We start from the raw sequence: 20,008 nt of genomic DNA on the forward strand, positions 1-20,008 counted from the left end.
ATCTAAGAATTATCACGTGTAGGGAAAAGGTTTGGATTTATAAGGTTTTCTAGTGTTTGTGATGTCAACGCACATGTCAAACAACTTTATGATATATGGTTTGGTATCTATAAGTTTTATGCTATTATTTCAAGATTCAAGAGGATGAAACGAGGAAAAGAAAATCGAAAACAAGTATCAGAAGCCCAACTTTGTGGATTCTATAGTGGGAAAAAAGTTTTGTTGACTGTATCTTATGTTAGTATGGTGAAAGGGGACTCAACAATAAAATAAGCTAAGGGTAAAAATAGTGTGGTGATGGAAATTGAACTAAAATTGGGTGATTATGTCATTAATGAAGATGACAACAATCTAGCTTGTTTCGAAAAAGTAAGGATTTTTTTATGCTACCAAATCTTAGAATGTTATGCATGGATGAGGGGTTCGATAATATTGACATCCATTATGTTGGGGGATTAATTGGTTTTATTGGAATTCTAGATGTAGAATGCATGTCAAAACTTCCTTTTGAATGAATCCATGTTTCATTGGTTAACAAACAACAAATCATTGAATAGAGTTCTTGTTGTTTTGGAAAGACATGTTTGAGTAAACATTGAGGGTGTTCCCTTGAGAGCATGCAGCAAACAGAACTTCTGGAAGATTGTTGCAAAATAAGGTGTGTTTATCCACATAGATGATGATCTACGTGAGGATTTTTACAAAAACCGTATTTGTGACATTTACTTCTTATGATGGTATTGTCTCGTAAATGGTGAATGTGAGTGTAGATGGAATATTACAATGGTTTAGGGTTATAGAGACATTGGGTTGGACTCCTACTTTTTCATCAAGTAGGAAAGATGTGATTCAGTTTTCAAAATAAAGTGATTGATATAAAAATGACCACTTTAATGAAAATGTTAGTGTTAACTCATTTCAAGTAAAATACAAAGGATCACCCGCTCCTTTTGGTATTTATCATACATTGGAATGAATAGACAAAAATGGTAATGAAGTATATTCTTGAAACGATACGATTTACGAAAAGAGTTCCAACCTAATCCCGGGCATAAGCAAGATAGTACCATTATAGTAGGGGTTGTTGTTGATTTTTCTTGGGGCATGTTGGTCCTATTTCTGTTGTTGGTTCTTTTTTGCCAATAATTGTTGTTGTTTTTGTTAGATTATGTGTCTAAGCCCATAGCTATAATTGGTATGTACTTGATTTGATACGTAGCATGATCCTTTTGGGTTGCCTCCACTCATGAAACTTGACTTGATGACTAGTGGAGAGATAGTAGAATTTATTATATGAAATAATAAATTGGTACTTAAATGATTTTATTAATATATTATAAGATTAATATATTATTTGGAAATCATATTTTTATTCAGTAATTAATCATAAGTTAATTTGGGATTAATTTTGGGATTAAAAGAACTGGTTAATAATGGAGGGGATGTTTTGCAAATCATTGATAGTTGCAGAACTGGGCTATTGGACTCTTTAATTAGGAGTGGACGAAATCCTATAGAGAAGCCCTATGGACTTCGTCCAAGGCCTCATAAGGAGGAGTCCATGGGCTACTTAATTCTTAAGAAGGAATTAGGGTTTCCTCCAGAAACCCTAGCAACCCACAACTATAAAAGGAACCCCACCATATGGAATTTTCGGCCAATACATTCTAAGAGAAACCCTAGTTAACTTTTCCACCTCTCTCCTCTCATCCTTTGCATTGGGTGTTTGTGAATCCATTAGAGGTGCAACACTTGGGACACTAAGCTTTCAAGAGTCAAGGATCTTCAAGAATTGTTCTTGTTATTGCTATATAACAAGTGAGGTATTCATAAAACCCTATTTTAATTATGAATTTCGAAAATAGTATGCTAGATCTAGGGTTATTGATTTGATGTTCTATTTGCCTATTCAATTAGTGAAAAACTTAGATCCAAAGCAATTAGGGTTGCATGATCACATAGGAATGTGGATATGCTCAAAACTCATTAGTGGTATCAGAGCCTAGGATGTTTTTCAATTGAATTTTTGCAAGAGTGAACTGTCCAAAGAACAAGAAAGTCGAAATTTGTTGTCTGGAGCATGAACTCGACGAGTTGGGTGAACTCGACGAGTTCACTTGCAAACTCGACGAGTTGACTCATCAACTTCTAGAATTTTCGATTTTTTGATCAGTTTTTGAATATGATAATTACCATAATTCGTTTTTGTTGACTAAAACTGAATTTTTTGAATGGTAACTTGATATCCTTATCAAAACTAAAAAGATTTGGTTAAATATGGATAATAATAAGATTATTTTAATTTGAAAATTAACCTAGTATTTTTTGAAAAGTTTTAAAATACACCCTTATGGTTTTATAGTTTAAATTTGAAATTAAAAGTTTTAATTTTTGGAAATTTAAATGGTTAAACCCTAGTATTTTTGAACCGTTTAAAAAATACCCCCTTATGGAGTTTATTAAATTAATTAAGTGTTTAATTAAAAGAGAATTGATAAATCCATATATGGTTTAAGTTTAACTAAATTAAAAGTTTAATTTATTAAAGGATTAAACTACTTAGTATTTTAAAAGTTTAAAATACACCCTTATACTATATAAAATTAAAAGTCTAATATATTATATATATGTATAAGAAAAGTCAGTCTTGTCGTTAGTATGTCTCATTCACGAAGCTGGTTTATAAGGGGTGTTTAAGGAAGTGGCCTATCAAATGACCATCATTGGGTATCCACTATTACCCACTGCACTCTTGACTAGTGGAGAGTCGTTAGCTAAAAGGGTAGGAAAGGACACTAAATCCTCATTAAAATTATAATGAATTATATTATCAAAACGCTTTTATAAATTCCCAATCAGTTACTTTAGAAAAATGTGAATTTTATGCTAACCCATGAAATTGCACATTGCACCTTATTGGTCGTTAGTGGAGCGTGTGTGGTTAATCGGCACACTAATATGGGACTAATGAAAGATGGCAATGGGTAGCTCATAAATTATCATTGGTCAATTGAGCGTGTGTTGTTAACCGGCACATTGATTAGGTGATAAATGACATCGAGAGTACCAAACTAATTTGCATGGTTATTCACACCTTGTTTGTGATCCTCGGTATTCCAGTCACAAACATGAAGGGCATAATCGAGATTAAACATGCCATTGAAAAGTTCAATGAATCTCAAAAGATCTAAGAATTTCAGTTAAAACCTAATTCGTTTAAAATTTCGTTTTCATGGTGGAATTGGTAAATCGTCATTTACCTACCTTCAAATAATTTACAATTGGATTACGGCATCCCTCTTCCGAATTGTGAATTATTGTGTTAGGACCTTGCCTTAATATTTTATTTGGGTGTTATATTAAGGATTAAATCAACTAACTTGAATTTCTCCCTTTATAGATGTTTAGTTCTGACAACTATGGTCTTCCTCAATCCTATGGAAAAGGTTTTCCATCTAAAGATGACCGTCCACGTGTCAATCAAGGTGAAAGATCATTCCCTTCTTCATACATTCGTGGGACTGGAAATCATACTTCTCTTCCTCCACCTCCTCATGTGATTCTCCCTGACCCACGTTTTCCTCGACTTGAAAAGTTCAAGATCACTCAAGCACATTGACAGACTGGGAATGTTGGGTGTGCACATGTCTTGAAGATGAAGTCGCACATTGACAGACTGGGAATGTTGGGTGTCATTTTTCCAAAGGAGCTAGTTGTTGACTTGGTTATTCACTCGCTTCCTAAGCCGTATAGTCAGTTTGTTAAGGACTACTATATGACTAAAAATGAAGTGACCCTAATTGATCTGACATATTTGCTAATTGCAGTTGAAGCAGCAATGCTTTGGCGTACTGTTCAAGAATTTTTTTTTTGGAAGATCTATGTAACACCCATAATCAGAAAGACCAAGAAAGGAAAGGAAAACCCTCAGTCAAAGGGGTCAACTCGTTGAGTCCAGGGTGGAACTTGACGAGTCCGAGCGAGATCCGGGTCGAAGAGTAAGTGACCAACTCAGCGAGTCGGCTAGTGGACTCGGCGAGTTCGGTCTGGATTGGGAAACCCTAAGTTCGGGACTTGGTGCCCTATTTAAACGTCTCATTCTCTTCCCTAGGGATCATATGCAGTCTCTCTCACCCAGAATACCGAACCCTAGCCACCATATCCATTTTGAGCAAGATCTAGCCTTAATGAAGTGATTTGAAGCTTGGAAGGGAAGGAGGTTCATAGTGGTGCAAGAAGAAGCATAGTTGGTGTGACTTTTCAGATCCTTTGAGGTAATGAGTTGATCTTATTGCATTTGGATCTATCTTATGGTTGAGATTTGGGCATTTTGAGTATGGAAAAGGTTTATTTCGAGTTTGGAGTAGATATGAGGCTGCTACCTCATATCTAGGCTATTAAGGATCCAGAAAGCCATAAAGTTTATGCCAATAAGTTGTTGGTGAAGCCCTTTTGTCACAAAACCTAGCCCTAGAGTGTTTTAAGCCCTTATCTCTTTGGTTTCACGTAAAGTTTGCAACTTTATGTGAGGAATAGACTTGGGAAGAGTGGATCTATGAGTTGGAGCCCTTGCATGGCTCGAAAAGCCATTGTATGGATTAAGAACTGAAGAGACTCAGCAAGTCACATGGGGGAACTCGGCGAGTTGGATGAAGATGAGCATGGACTCGACGAGTTGGAAGAACAACTCGGCGATTCTATTGAAGATTGTCTTGGACTCGGCGAGTTAGGTCGCGAAGCATCAACCCATTATGGTTAAGACTTAGATCGGTGAGTTGAATGGTGACTCGGTGAGTTGGGCAGGATGGGATTCAGAGATCATGGAACTCGACGAGTCTTGGGGTGACTCGGCGAGTTGAGTAGTTTTATGGGAGTTTTTGAATGCATGGACTCGACGAGTCTTGGGGCGACTCGGCGAGTAGAGTCAGTCAAGAAGGTTGACTTTGACCAAGAATTTGACTTTGGCAAGAGTAGACTTAGACGACTTCTAAGAGTTTAGTTTGGGACTAAGTGTTATATGTTATTGATATTGATAGCTCGAGGAGCTAGTGGAGCAACGACTCAGAGAGTTGTCGGTCCGCAGCCAGAGGATCATCAACAAAGTTCAGCAGTGCGAGGTGAGTCTCCTCACTGTTTGTATGGGTCTAAGGCACCAATGCCGGCCCATTTAGTTTATGTATGATAAGAAGACCCGGGGGTTAGCCCTAGGCATTATGCATGAAAGACCAGGAGGCGGCTCCTGGCACACAGTATGTTATTATGTGTGGTAGGAAGACCCGGGGGTTAGCCCTAGGCAATATGTATGAAAGACCAGGAGGTGGCTCCTGGCGCACTGTATGTTATTAAACATGAAAGACCAGGAGGTGGCTCCTGGCACACTATATGTTGATTAGCCTAATAGAGTATTATGTATAGTTGTCTTCGTGATACTTGCTTGAAAGACCAGGGGTGGCCCTTGGCACTTGTCTGTAAGACCCAAGGAGTGGCCCCAGGCTTGACCAGGAAGACCACGTGCAGCCTGTGGCATAATGGCAAGACTATGTTTGGCACATAGCACCTTAGCAAGACTATGTTTGGCACATAGCACCTTACTTGATTATGGATATGTTGGTTATGTATGGTTCTTGGCTACGTATGGAATGTATGGATCATTTGGTTTGTATGGTATGTGGTATCTGGGGAACTCACTAAGCTTCGTGCTTACGGTTTTCAGTTTTGGTTTCAGGTATTTTGCTTTCAAGGGAAGGAGTCGGCTCGATCGCAGCGCATCACACTATGTTTTCCGCACATGAGATCTTTGGGATTACACTCTGATATGGTTTTATGATAATATGTTTTGATTACTGACATCTTGGTTTGTCATGAGATATTATAATGAATGTTTTTGTACTGATGGTTTATGTAATACCTTATTTAAAAATGAAATTTTTAGCCCTAAATTTTGGGATGTTACAATCTACCTCCCAAATTTCCATAGACCTTAACAATGGCAACATTGGTAGTCCAGAAAAGGTTTATCTTTCCAATGGAAAGGGATCGGCCAAAGTCAAACTGTTTTACTATATGGTAAAGAGAAAGTCTAGTTTTGAGATAGTCCCATGTGTTGTTCCTAAAGATTCCATGTGTTTTTATTGCGAAGTGATGGGACATTGGAAGCGAAGCTGCCCAGACTACCTGAGAGATCTAAGAGATGGTAAATTCAAATTGTTTGACTCTACTTCAGGTACATCCACTATCTAACTCTGTTAAGTTCCTATTTATAGATTCTTATTACATGATGTGGTAATCACATTTTGATGTTTTGTAGGAACGAAGAAAATGAAGGAAACTTAAGAGGAAGTCAAGGCTGATTCTGATCTGATGAAATGGATTTTGGTCGCATGGTTCGATGATCAGAATTTTGAGCTGCTGCTTAGGAGTTATGATAGATTGCTTAGGAATATTTGGAAACATAGTTTTCATATTTATTTTCATTGTAAGGACAAGTTTTCCGCATTTCATCAATAAAATAAATTTTGATTTTATCTTATTTTACGTTTCCTTCCAATGACATTTATGAAAATTGGTGTTTGTATTGTTAAAAATGTTGAAAATGGATTTGATTCTTAGTTATGTCGCTTGTGGTAGTGTCATAATTCCCCAAGTGGGGAAGGATTCTCATCACCCAATTTTCAATTGGACAGAAACTTGGAATCATGTGATTTGTATTGTGTGATGTATGAGAATCTTGGTCTTTAGGAAATTAAGACTAATTCCTTGTTCACATGTATATGTGAGTCAAGTGGAGGAATAAAGGATCTAGTACAGATTGATGTGAACTGGTCAGATCCACCACAAAGGATGATAAAATCTATTCATCATGATTTGCTGTTGGTTCAGTAAATATGGTTATGCTTACAAGATTAAGTGTAATTCTGATACCTTGAAAAAGTTTCAAAGTATAGCAGAACGAATAAGAAGAATCCATTGGGCAAAAATATGAAAGTTTCTCCAATTTGAAAGGAAAGGGGAGTACTTTAGTATCGTGTTTTAAGATCATCCTAATGATTATGGAACCATGTCACAATTGATCCTCTAAGGACACCTTAGTGCATTTATATGACTAACACGAGGAATCGGGTATTATTGAAATGGTTAAATCAAGAAGATGAGTCATACTTCGTTCCAAAGTTAAATTTTAGAGTTATACTCTAGTTACTCCAAGTTGTACCTTGAGTAATATGTTCTAAGTAGGTTTATAACACCTCATGAAATATGGAGTAGAAATGTTTTCTTACTCTTGCACATTTGAAATTGGTAGTTGTGATGTTTTGATTAAAACAAAGACCAACTAAGATCAATTAGATGATGTGTTTCTTGATAAGAATTCATACTAACTCTTGAAAATTCGCTTGTTGAGAAATATTCTTTGACATAGAATCTTATATGTCAAGAATCAGTGGGAGTCTTGTTGATCTTGAAAAGTTTCAAGAATAATCCTTTTAGTAATCACTAGCACACGACGTGAGGTTGATAACCTATTGTGTTGACATAATCTTGTTTTTTTGCCCATTCCAGTTAAGTTGACTATGCATGTGAGTTCTATGAGTTATCATTTGATTACATAAGGTAAAGCACCTTGATAAGTGAAAGTACATTGATTTGTAAGGGTGAGCTGCTCAATAAATTGGAAGCACTAGTAGGCCCTTGTGCTACCGAATGGCAAGAAATTAAGATTAAGCAAGTTCAGTCCATATGAGTTTGAATTTGTCATAAACCTTGTCTTATGATAGTGGTTGGAAATGACAAATTAACATGGATAGGAACACATACACCATAAAATCTAAGTGGTAAGAGTTTTCTCTCTGCTTCATGAAAATGATTGTGAGGAAATGCTTTTGATAGTAGATTTTAAAGGATCGGAGTAAGAAGTTGTGGTAATTGCATTCTCAAGTTCGAGTATGATTATGGCATCCCTTTTTATAGTTCGAATTGTGAGAATGGAAAATAGTTTGAACATTCGGGACTTATTGCTATAAGTTCTGAAAGGGTTTAGACACACATAAGTTGTCTAATGAAAGGTGTATAAGCTTGAGAAGTCCAGATAAAGACTTATCAAAGCACCGCGTATCAGAAATCTAAACTTTGGTATGAAAGTCAATAAGTAGTGATTTATAGAAGTCCAGTTGATTTCAGAGTAAATGTCAAAGGTAGTGGGAGCATAATTGTTATGCTAGTAAGAACATAATTGTTATGCTAGTGGGATCATAATTATTAAGTAAGGTGTTTGCAAGTTAGTAATGCTATTTATAGGAAACAAAGTTCTCAATTTGCAAAGTTGCAGAATTTGGAAATTGTTTTGCTATACTATGGCTTAAGGGAGAGGGCATTTATACTTCATTTCGAATCTAAAAATTCAGATTGAAATTTTAATGGAACTTAGTCATGAACATATATGAATATCATGTTGAAGTGATTCAACATAGGAAGATTCAATATATGGAAATATTATAGCAAAGGACTGTCATGTTTTTATGTAAGACATTATGTATCGGATCCCATATGCTTCGGGTATAGGATCGATTGCATATGATATAATATTCACTTGTTCTGATTTTTCCAAATGCCTAGAGCATTAAGAGGGAAAAGGGAATAGAACCTAATATGACTAAAGTTATTAAACAATTGTCAAGGACAATCTGAGGTTTACCAAAGATTGGTTGCTTATGGACAGTTGAAAGTATAGTATTAATTTGGATGGACCATATTGACATGTTCTGAATAGAGGTAACTCTTGTCCAGAATTGATAGTCATATGGAAATATGGAGATGTTTCCATTATGGGAGTTGGACGTTAAGATCTATGTGTAAGTTAGTAACATTAATGCAAGAAGGATGTTCAAGGAATGCTCTTTGAATATGAGACATCATTTACATGGAATTGTTTTGTAACAAATCTCCAATGGAATGTTTTGTAATATCATTGGCCGAGTCTCTGTGACTTTGGTATCTAGACATTACAAAAGGATCATTGCATGTAAGTTTATAATTTAACAGATTCTAGTAGTGGCAATAATTTGGTATTCTTACACTTGTGATAAGGATTTGGAATTGTGAAATGAGCACCATTAGAAATCTGTTCAATTAATCTATTTCACAAGGAAAGGACCATAGATAAACATAGTGTGCATGCTTGGAGCATGGGATGACTATTCTTTTAATTCAAGTGTTAAGTTGATTGTTTGAAACATTATACAATGAATAAGGTCTAATCAATATGGTGATTAAATAATAAGTGTTTTATTTATATTCAAAAGTTTTGAGACCATATTAGATTAGTGTAAGTCCCCAAATTGCTTGTGTATCAATCAGATCCAATTGATTGTGCGGAATCCCAATCAATTGGATGATGTCAGATCGCAATAGAAGAGAATGAGAAGAAGAAGAAGATGAATCTATGATGTATTAATGAAATTGAGTGACGCTCCTTACAATAGATTCTCTCTCTCACACACACTTCTTCTCTCTAACTTTCTCTCTCTTCTAGCCTTCTTCTCCCTTCTTTCCCCCTTCTTAACCGTACACTCCCACATGCACTCCTCTATTTATATGGACCTCCAGCCATACACATGTGTACAGCCGCACACCCTGTGTACGGCCGTACACACGTGTATAACCGTACACACAAACCGCAAACACATACAACATTACATAAAAATATATTTTCATAGAAAAGCAAAGTATAAACCATATTTTCGACCCAACAATCTCCCCCTTGGTTTATAGCTTTCTTTTCTAATTGGCCCAACAAACTCCCCCTAAAAAGTAGCTGGATTTTCTTGTTAATCTTCATTGGGAGCTTGACTTCAGCATTAATCTTCAAATTTCTTCACAGCATCAAGATGAACATATGAATCTTCAATAAATGAATTCATCTTGAGCGGTTGGGTTTTTCTTCTAAATTTGACATTGAATGCACGTTGAGTGAGGAGGCTTCTTGAAAAGATTTTTGAAAGATAGCTCTTTCAGCTTGAGAATCTTCAGGGAGAACATCAAAGAGAAATAATCTTCTGGATCACTTCAGCAGGTTCATAGATAGCAGCAAATTGATTGAGGAGGCTTCAATGCAATCTGTCACATAATCTTCAAGGACAGCTTCACCATGCTTCTGGGGTTGACAGATTGAATGTCGAAAGAATAATCTTCATTTCTTGCTCCTTCGAATGCGAATTCTTCGATGCTCACGGATGAAGCCTTGGCTCAGAAGATCTTCAATACAGTCTCCACGAGTCTCATCTACGCCTGAAATCACTTTTCAAGACAAAACAAAACTAAAAGAAAAATTAGCACACAATTTTTTTTTTTTTGGATTTTTGATATTTTCTGGAAAAATAAAACAATAATAACACCTTTTTTTAATTTTCTATTTTTTTATTTTTTTATTTTTTTATTTTTTTATTTTTTTTTATTTTTGAATTTTTCTGATTTTTGTTTGTTTTTTTTATTTATTTTTAATTCTCCCCCTAAAATTTGTGCACAGAGGAAAACTATGAACAAATTTAATAAAATGATATCTAACTTTGAGAATGATTTGGGATCAAAGTTTTTAGACAGCCTTTATCCGCTTGTCGGTACCTTCCATCTTCACATCTTTGTCTGGTCGATCGCCGGTATTGTTGTCCACTTAAACACGAAAAATTATGACAAAATTAGGACATACTATAAGTGACAAGACAATGTGATCCTGAGTTCCTAGATATTATATCTGATCCTAAGTTTCTAGATACTATATCTTAAGGACCATTCAGCTGATGACGACCAGAGATATTGTTGTCCACCTTAATTGAGCAGCGAGATCTATAGACAATCTTTGAGTGTTCAATTTTAATTGTACTGGAACATGTTTCCCGCTTCCAGATATGCCCCGGTAATCAAGGACTTCCAGAGTACTCCTTACATCGGATGAGCAGACCATCATTAGGGGAGAAGATAGATTCAGAGTATTATCACTTATAGTGCATATGTTGTGTACCAGGTCGGATTGTTAGTCACGCAAAGGAGACATCATATAGCTAACAGATAAGAGGAATTTCATATATGTATATGTATAATATGCAGAGAAATAGAGTTACATATGTTACAGTCCAGGTCGGATCTCTTCCAATCACGCAGAGGAGGTAACATATGACTAACAGACAGAAAGAAAGAAAATGATTTTCTATAAACCTAATTTATCGGAATTTACCAATTGCCCCATCAATACCGGAATTAAGGACAGAATCCGCACATGGAGGAAAAGTTAAACCACGGTTCCAGATACGGGTTCATTTAATGTGACGAGTAGATTCCCATATATATCTCCCTGCTCAACCTATCCAAGCGTCGTATTGTCAGGCTAAACGGATCTAACTAGATCAAGATTTGTCAAGTCTATAGATTCCTTAAGTTCATCTGCACCTAGTCAAGTCTGTTAAATTCTTCGTGTCTACCGATGCATTAAACCAGAGCATAGACCCTTCAACTTTGGGTACGCTACGCTGACTCAGATTGCCCGTTATCACTCACTTCCCAAAACATCTCCCTCAAGCACATTCCATAACCAACATATTATTATTTTGATTTTCTAATTTTTTTTTAATTTTTAATTTTTGTTTTGTTTTTATTTCTCCCCCTAAATTTTTGCATAGGAGAGAAACGAAAGTAAATGCGCAAATTTAAAACAAAAATTTGTCTTTAAAGCGAATCAGCTTAAGAAAAACTCAGGAGTATAGAGAAAAAAAATTAAACCGTAAGTCACCGATTGAATTTGCATCCAGAAGGTTTGAGAATAGCACGCATAAACTCAGAATAGATCCGAAAATTCTTCATGTCATTAAGCACAAACCCCGTGAGTGATCACTTCCTTTCTTCCCTTCCCACAAAGGACACATACTCTCAAACAAATGTCTGAATGTTGTACAGTTGAGAGATGCCTCCTATCAAGTGTCTGGAGCAGCCACTATCAACAAACTGAAGTCTGATGATAGGCCTCCATAGCTGTTCCGACACCGAGCAGGATCAGTTGGTCTTTGGAACCCAGTCCATTTTGAAACTGGGTTGACCTTTGTCATCAACGCCAGATACCCTCTCCTATGACATGTCCTACTTATCAAAAATAGAAGATGTAAAAATATTAGAAGCGTTAGAAGATTTAGGAGAGTGAGCCTTTAGAACCCATTTGTAATTGGGTTTAACCCATTTCTTTTTCAAGCTAATGGGTGGCTCAGTACTTTCTTTTGATCTTGATGTCGGCCGTTGAGATGACTTTGATTTTGGCTTTACGGGAGCATCTCTTGGATTTGGCTTCTTGGTCGACATTCCCTTCTTGACCTTGTGGGATTGATTTTTGGCCTTCTGCGCATTCCAGTCATCATGGTCTGAACGTGACCTTGAGGGGTTTCTTTTGAAATATCTCCCTCTTGGCGCGTTCTGCCACCCTTGTGCGTAGTAGGGAATGTATGTGCGATTTGGACAGTTTCGGGCAATGTATCCAGGTGTTCCACAGTGAAAACATGTCTTTTTCTTCACTGTGAAGTTGTTTCTTCCTGCCCCTGGTGGCGTGTCTTTGCCTTGTCTCTTGCTTTTCCCACACGCACAGCTGCAACAGGTCAGCTGTTTCACTTGACTTGGTGACCTGTACTTCTCAACAGCAGGTTGATCAGAAGCAACTGAGTTCGAAGCAACAGATTCAAAGTTCAAGGAGATGTTGGTTTGTTCAATGGTGTTCTCTTTGTTCTTATCCTCTGCTACTTTACCTGCACATGAAGTAGAAGCATTAGTGTCGTTCAGCTCAGCACCCTCAGTTGGCCCTGATTGTTCGGTCTTAACTGAATCTGGAGCAGGGGTTTGGCCATACTGAGCAGGCATTTCTTCCTCATTGGTCTCAAAGGGTGGGTTATAATTGTGATTAAAAGGAGGTGGCACACTATGATACCCTAGACCCTTGGTTTGATTATCTTTAAAACTCAATTGATTTTCTACTAAGGACTCGACTGTCTTACTTGATGCAGTATAATTTTTGAAACTAACATCTGTTTTTCCATACTTTATTTTCAAAGCATCAAGTTCTTCAGTTACAGCAGCAAGTTTGCGTTTAATGTGATCATAATTTTCACACTTGTTGCTGTACTCTTCTTGTAATTTCCTAAAGTCCTTAGTCTTGGCCTCTAATTGAGCTTTTAAAGGTTTCTGACCTTTCCTTAGAGTATAGCCTTCGTATTTGAGGTCCTCATTTTCTCTTTTTAATAAATCAATTTGTTCGCGAAGAAATTTAATCGTAGCTTTACAAGATGGAGTACATGAAACTTCATTTACCGGAATTGATGTGGAACTCATTTTCTTTTTTCTTTTTTTTTTTAATTTTTTTTATATATATTTTTAATTGCCATTTGACTTAAAAACCGAGAAAGTCAACCTTAAAAATCAAATTTAAAAAATCAAACTCAAAAGTCAAACTTAAAAGTCAAACCGAAAAGCTAAATTTGAAAAATTAAAAGTCAAACGAGAAAGTCAAAATTTAAAGTCAAAGGTCAACTTTTAAAAGTCAAAGTCAAAATTTTAAGTAAAAAGTCAAAAATAAAAGTTAAAATTTAAAAACTAAAATTTTGGGTTGAAAAAGGATTCTAAAAATAAAAGGAATTGATTTTTGGGGTTAAAATTGCCAATTTTCGAAAGTAATAACCGAGAATGAGAGGTTATGTTTTAAATTTCGGAGGAGTGACACAAAGAGCATTCCAGATGAGTTGGTAAGGCGCGCTTTACAATAGAGAAGAGACCCGGGTTCGATTCCCGGCAGCCCAATTCACCTTCCGTTTTTTTTTAAATGCGAAGCTGCTGTGCGAAAGGCTGCGAAGCGAGTTTGTAATGCGATGACGAGGGCGAGGACCTCACACCGAGACCGAGCCGCACACTCCGAGGCGGCACACCAGGACCGCACACGTCCGAGCCGCACACACCGAGGCTGCTGAGCCACACACCTTCAACCAGTCGCACTCCTTCAACCGGGTCGCACACCTTCAACAGATTCGCGGAAAAAACGACGCTTTTCACCCTTTTTTGCTCCAAAACTAGATCAAAAACTCGTTTTTATGAAAAATGCAAAGAAGTAACCCCCCTTATTTTTGCGATATCTATCCAAAAACGCTATTCTCTTTTTATAATCAAATCAAATAAGCTCCAGATCTGACAAAATTGATTGATACAACCAAGCTCTGATACCAATTGTAAGTCCCCAAATTGCTTGTGTATCAATCAGATCCAATTGATGGTGCGGAATCTCAATCAATTGGATGATGTCAGATCGCAATAGAAGAGAATGATAAGAAGAAGAAGATGAATCTATGATGTATTAATGAAATTGAGTGACGCTCCTTACAATAGATTCTCTCTCACACACACTTCTTCTCTCTAACTTTCTCTCTCTTCTAGCATTCTTCTCCCTTCTTTCCCCCTTATTAACCGTACACTCCCACATGCACTCCTCTATTTATATGGACCTCCAGCCATACACATGTGTACAGCCGTACATAGGGTGTGCGGCCGTACACACGTGTACGACCGTACACACAAACTGGAAACACATACAACATTACATAAAAATATATTTTCATAGAAAAGCAAAGTATAAACCATATTTTTGACCAAACAATTAGGTTATTCTTGTGTTTTACTTCATATGTTTTACTTCCCGAATAATGAGATTATTCAAACATCCATAGTTGATCATACTTTTGGAAGTAAGTAGTGAATTAAGACTGTCATGAATCCGACTGTAGATTGTCTATGTGCTTAAACATAGCAAATGTTTGTTGCAGTGTTCATGAATACTCCTGAAATAGGAATTTGAGTGTTGGATTAACTCATGCTCAAGTATTACTTGTTGGATTTTATCACAAGTAATTTTGAGATGACAATATCTTATATTCTTGAAAATGAGATATATGCATTGTTGTTTACAATTCGGTTGTGCATTGATAATACATAAATGCATTAGTAACTTGATGTTATAAAACGTATTGTTGTGTGTGATTTGATTAGTAAATTGTACACGCATATGAGGCGAAGTTTATCTGTTCCTTTTACCCTTAATGGGATAAAAGCGATATCTATGGGCCTCTCGATGATTTAGTGATGACACCCTAAGCGCTTGGCCAAGCCTGGACTGATTTGATTTGTTCGATTAGTCAATCGTCATGAATCGGAAATTAGGAACCAAAACTTGGACAAAGAGAGTGATTATAATTCATGCCCCGTTTCTATATGGTATCTTGTAGAACGGGGGAATATTTGATCCCTTATCTAAGGACATGTCACTAATAAGATCAGAGTTCGACAGCGGCTTTTGAGAGCTACGATTACTAGTCAAATTTTGAATTCATACTTGCAATAATACTTATTAGACTTATCCAAGTGGGAGACTTTTGGATTAGGTGTCTAAGTCCATAAACTATAATTGGTATGTACTTGATTTGATATGTAGCATGGTTATTTTGGGTTGCCTTCACTCATGCAACTTGAAAGGATGACTAGTGGAGAGAGAGTAGAATTTATTATGTGAAATAATAAATTGGTACTCAAATGATTTATTAATATATTATAAGATTAATATATTATTTGGAAATCATATTATTAATTAGTAATTAATCAAAAATTAATTTGGTATTAATTTCGGGATTAAAATAACTGATTAATAATGGATGGGCTATTTTGTAAAGCATTGATAGTTGCAGAACTGTGCTATTGAACTCCTTAATTAGGAGTGGATGAAATCCTATAGGGAAGCCTTATGGATTTCATCCAAGGCCTCATAAGGAGGAGTTCATGGGTTTCTTAAGCCTTAAGCAGGAATTAGGGTTTCCTCCAGAAACCCTTGCAGCCTACAGCTATAAAAGGAACCCCACCATATGGAACTTTTGGCCAATGCATTCTAAGAGAAACCCTAGCCGACTTTTCCACCTCTCTCTTCTTATCCTTTGCATTGGTTGTTTGTGACTCCATTAGAGGTGCAACACTTGGGGCACTAAGCTTTCAAGAGTCAAGGATCTTCTAAGATTGTTCTTGTTATTGCTATATAACAAGTGAGGTATTCTTCTAACCCTATTTTCATTATGAATTTCGAAAATAGTATACTAGATCTAGGGTTATTGATTTGGTATTCTATTTTCATGTTCAATTAGTGAAAAACTTAGATCCAAAGCAATTAGGGTTGAATGATCCCATAGGAATGTAGATATGATCAAAACCCATTAGATTTTTCTTGGGTTCTTCCTAGCCTTGTAGCTAATGTTAGCTCCCTTCCAACGGCAGCAATAACCACAACTACAGGTGTAGTGCTACAACAACACTAGTCTCCTCCATCGACTGTTGTCTTCTTTCCAATGAGATCCCTCTATGCCATCCCGTCGAACTCCAACACAACAACGTATGAATATGTTGTCTCAACAACTTATATGAATGCTCTAGTGGATGATTAGGTGCCTCGTGAAGATGGGTTTGTTGTAGGAGGGCCTGAGTATATGCTTACTCGCCCTTCGAGTTTTTTTGTAATTCGATTCAGGTTTTATTTCCACTGAGTCTTTTCATATAGGATCGGTGATGTAGGAGTGTAAGAAAGCTATGGACATGAGAAATATTTTGGGATACTCAATGGTGTTGGATTAAGTGTCTAAGCCCATAACTATATTTGGTATGTACTTGATTTTATTATGAGCATGATCCTTTTCGGTTGCCTTCACTAATGCAACTTGATAGGATGACAAGAGGAGAGAGAGAGAGAGAGAGAGAGAGAGAGAGAGAGAGAGAGTAGAATTTATTATATGAATAATAAATTGGTACTCAAAATGGTTTTATTAATATATTACAAGATTAATATATTATTTGGAAATCATATTATTTAATTAGTATTGATCAGAATTTAATTTGGAATTAATTTAGTGGTCAAAAAAGACTATTTAAATAATTGGGGGACTGTTATGCAAATCATAGATAGTTGCGTAATTGGGCTAATAGACTCCATAGAGTGGAGTGGACGAAAATTTATGGGGAAGTCCATAAGATTTCGTCCATGGGCTCTAAGGAAGCAGTTCATGGTTGCTTGTTGCCTAAGTTAGGTATTAGGATTTCCACATGAAAATCCTAGCAGCCACGACTATATATAGGACCCTATACAGGGGGATTTTCGGGCTAAGTATTCATGAAAGAAACCCTAGCGGAAATCCTTCTCTCCTAAGTCATCTTCTTGCATTGAGTGTTTGTGACTCCATTAGAGGTGCAACATTTGGGGCACTAGGCTTTCAGAAGTCAAGATCAAGAAGGATTAAACTTGCTATTGCTACATAACAAAAGAGATAAAGATTCTTAACCTAATCATATGTGATTTTCGAAATATATATGCTAGTTATAGGGTTATTGCTTTGGTATTCATAGTTTTATGTTCAAATTAGAAAAACCTAGATCCAAAACAATTAGGGTTACATGTACACCATAGGAATGATGTTATGCTCAAAACCCAACAGTGGTATCAGAGCCTAGGTCGTCTTTCTATTGAATAGATGCAAAAGTGAACTGCTAAAAGATCAGAAAATCAAAATTTCTGCTATCTGACAGATGAACTCGCCGAGTTCATGTATGAACTCGACGAGTTAAGTGATCTGTTGCCGGATTTTTCGATTTTTGGCCAGTTTTTTATTTGGATAATTACCTCGTTTTTCTTGCCTAAAATTGATTTTTATGATTGGTATGAGATATCCTAATCAAAATTGGTGGATTTGGTTAAATATGGATAATATAAGATTATTTTGATTCAAATATGTAACCTAGTAATTTTGAAAAAGTTTTAAATTACACCCTTTTGGTTTTATAGTTTAAATTTGAAATTAAAAAGTTTAGTTTTTGAAAATTTAATAATTAAATCATAATATTTTCAAAAGTTTCAAAATTTGTCCTCAAATTTTGGAATTTAAAATTTAATTAAAATTATTAATTTTGAAATATTAAATTCTAAAACCCTAATATTTTGAAAAGTTCAAATTACACACTTATGGATTTTATTAAATTGATTAAGTGTTTAATTAAAAGAGAGAATTAATAAATCCAAAATAATATGGTTTAAATTTAATTAAATTAAAGGTTTAATTTATAGGTTAAACCACCAAGTATTTTAAAAATTATAAAATACACCCTTATACTATATAAAATTAAAAGTTTAATATATTATATGTGTAAGTAAAAGGTCAATCTTACCGTTAGTAGGCCTCATTCACAAAGTTGGTCTATAAGGGGTGTTTAAGGAAACAACCTGTAAAATGACTATCATTGGGTATCTGCTCTTACCCACCGTACCCTTGACTAGTGGAGGCTCGTTAGCCGAACGGGTAGGATATGACACAACCTTCCATTATAAGTATAATGAAATACAAAGTAACTAAATGCTTTTATAAATTCCCAAATCTTAATTACTTTAGGAAAAATGTGATTTGGTGCTAATCCATGAAATTGCACATTGCACCTTATTGGTCGTTAGTGGAGCGTGTATGGTTAACCGACACACTAATATGGGACCAATGAAGGATGACAATGGGTAGCTCGTAGATTAGCATAGATCAATGGATCGTGTGTGGTTAACCGGCACATGATTAGGTGATAAAACATCTTCGAGCGTACCAAGCTAATTTGCATGGTTATTCACACCTTGTTTTTGATCATCGATATCACAGTCACAAAATTGAAGGGCATAATTGAGATTAAACATGCCATTGAAAAGTACAATGAATCTTAAAAGATCTAGGAATTTCAATTCATTTAAAACCACATGTTCAATTTTGTTTTTCATGGTGGAAATTGGTAAATCGTGATTTTACCTACCTTCAAATATTTTACAATTGGATTACGGCATCCCTCTTCCGAATTGTAGAGTATTGTGTTGGGTCCTAGCTTTAATATTTCATTTGGGTGTTATATTAAGGAATTAAATCGACTAACTTGAATTTCTCCCATTTTTAGATGTCAAATTCTTATAACTATGGTCTTCTCAAATCCTTTGGAAAAAGCTTTCCACATGATGATGTTGTTCCACGATTGGATCGTGGAAATGGAAATCATTCTTCACTTCCTCCACCTCCTCCAATAATTCTCCCTGACCCACGTGTTCGTCGACTTAAAAAGTTCAAGGTCACTCAAGCCCTATTGGTAAGCAAACACGAAGATGGAAAATCTGTATGTGCTCACGTCTTAGGGATGAAGTTGCATATTGACAAGCTGGGAATGTTGGGTGTCGATGTCTCAAGGAAGCTAGTTGTTGACTTGGTTCTTCAATCACTTCCTAAATCATATAGTGAGTTCATTAAATATTACTATATGAAAGACCACCACGTGACCCTTATCGATCTTACCTATTTTCTAATTGTAGCTGAATCAGCAATGATTTGGCGCACTGGTCAAGCAAATTCGTCTGGTAGATAAATCTCCCAAACTTCCATGGACATTGACGATAACAACATTGGAAGTCCAGAAAAACTTACTCTTCCCAATGGAAAGGGATTGGACAAGGTCAAACTGTTTGACCTGATGGTAAAGAGAAAGGCCGGATCTGAGATTGTCCTATGTGCTATTCCAAAAGAGTATGTTTGTTTATACTGCCAAGAGAAGGGGCATTGGTTACGAAGCTGTCGTATCTACCTGAAGGATCAAAAGGATGGGAGAGTCAAGGTGTATGACTCTGCTTCAGGTAAGTCCACTATCTGACTCTATTAAGCTCCTATTAGTAGATTCTTAATATATGATGTGATAAGATTACATTTTGATGTTTTGTAGGATCGAAGAAAATAAAGGAAGCTTAAAGGATGAGTTGAATTTGGTCGCGAAGAGATGGATTTCGATTACATGGTCCGATTATCGGATTTTTGATCTGCTATTTAGGAGTTATGATAGATTGCTTAGGAATGATTATTAACATAGTTTTCATTTGTAATTGCGTTGTGTCACTCCCCCGAAC

Source organism: Lactuca sativa, chromosome 9 (genome assembly GCF_002870075.4).
Source record: "Lactuca sativa cultivar Salinas chromosome 9, Lsat_Salinas_v11, whole genome shotgun sequence".
Lineage (NCBI taxonomy): Eukaryota > Viridiplantae > Streptophyta > Magnoliopsida > Asterales > Asteraceae > Lactuca > Lactuca sativa.